Here is a 2,021-nt window from a genome sequence, read left to right as displayed (position 1 = left end):
CCAAGATGAACAGGAATTTATTAGGCAAAGGGGGTAGATGGAGGGAGAAGAAGAAACAGCGTGTGTAAAGGCCCCAAAGCTGTAGAGAGCATGCACTTTTGAGGAACTGAAAGTAGTCACCTGTGACTAAAATACTGAGAATAAAGACTAGCACAAAATTAGGCTGGAGAGATAAATGGGCCAGATGCTGTAGAGACCTGTAGTCAGTTTATATTAAGGGTTTGGGTCTTCATCCTAAAAGTCATTGAAGATCCTAAATCTTAAGTAATGACCTAGCCATATTGGAGTTTAAAAACCCAAATGCCATTCTATCCTGGGGTTTCCTTGCCTCCAGCATCTGTCCTCTCCAGTGAACCCTAAATGGGAAACCAGAGAAGTCTTCTTCAATCACTGCTGTATCATGTCACCCTCTCTTCCACATACACACAAACTTTAGCTAGTTCTAAAAATGTAAAATATGCATGTGATCAACTCAGCTGTAGCTAAGAACTAGGAAATCAGAAGACTAGGTAAGAATAACTAAGAATGCAAGGGATTCATAGACTGCATAGGAGATATGAGGCTTGAGTTGATGTGGGGAGCCTAGTTGGAATACCAGATAGAGTGCAAGGTGAGAGATGATGATAGTCTGGATTCAGGGGGTGGGGGGCGGACAGTGGAGATGGAAGCAAGTTGTGGAGTTTGAATAAGATCTAGAAGGTAAAATCAGTAAATCCTGGTGATAGATTAGACACAGAGGTTGATGGGTGAGAGAGTGCAAGCAGGACTACTAGATTATGGCTTACAGAATTGGATGGCTGGTTGGTGGAGGTGGGGTCAGATGGGGTTGTGATGGTAGCATTTACCAAAAAAAAGGAAACTTAGAATAGGCCTAAGTTGGGTGGGGGTCATTACAGTGAGTTTCCACTGAACACGTTCAGTGTGAGGAAACTTGAGACATCCATATGGTATGTCACATAGGCAAGTGTGAGTAGAGGTCTGACACTCAGAGGAAAGGTCTGGGCTGCAGGCATCAGCCTTTGGATGGTGAATGAAGTTATAGCTCATGAGATTATATAAGGAGAGAGGACAGAGGCGAAAGAGAAGGGGCATTGGGACCAAGTTGATATAAAGTTGAATAACCTAGTTCCCAATCTCAGGAAGCTCATGACTTGGTAGAGGTGATGAGCTACACACATATGTAATTGCAGTATAGACAGAAAAGGACTTGTATCCTACCAGTGCCATAATTGAGGCCTTCAGAGAAAGGAATACTAACCAGTTGAAGGGATCAGAAACTGTTTCATGGAGAAACATTCAAGAGCATCTTTGTTAGGGAGCTAGAATAAAGTGAGGTAGATGAGGGGAGGAATGGACTTTCAGGTGAAGAGAAGAATGACTTCACAAAAGGTTTGAATGAATCAAAATGATACCAATTTTTTTGTCAGATCAACAAAAAATATAGTATATATATTTTTTGGTGTGCTACAGAATTTTAGTAATTAGTTTAAATGTGCTGTGAGATAAAAAAAAGTTGAAAATCACTACTCTAAGCCAATCCTTTACCACTGAATTCTGGAGGGATGGGTCCAATTACCCAGTGGACATATTTGGAGATTCACAGGTCTTGTTAAATTTATAGAGTCTCAAATTAAATTTGTCTTTTCCTCAAAGCTACTCCTTCTCCTGAGTTTCCTGTCTCAAAGACAGGCTCCGTCATCCATCTGGCTCCTCTAACCCACCCTGGAAATTACCCTGAGACTTTCTCTAGCTTACCATCTCCTACCCGCTTTCAGTCACCAAGGCCTGTCAATTCTACTTCTTCCATAGCTATTGCATAGCTTGTTTCTGTCCCCCACTCCCCCGCCCTACCATTTCCTTGGCTTAGTTTACATCTCTTTTAACTTGAATTACTATGATTAATAATGACAATAATCTTTCTGCTGTTGAAATGGGCAAGTTTATGAAACCTGGGAAGGTGGTCCTGGACCCGGCTGGACACTACTCCAGACACAAAATGGTCATCATGAAGAACATCGATG

The sequence above is a fragment of the Myotis lucifugus genome, unplaced genomic scaffold, assembly GCF_000147115.1.
Source record: "Myotis lucifugus unplaced genomic scaffold, Myoluc2.0 scaffold_66, whole genome shotgun sequence".
Lineage (NCBI taxonomy): Eukaryota > Metazoa > Chordata > Mammalia > Chiroptera > Vespertilionidae > Myotis > Myotis lucifugus.
The sequence above is the reverse complement of the archived record's forward strand: the minus strand, read 5'-3'. Positions refer to the sequence as shown.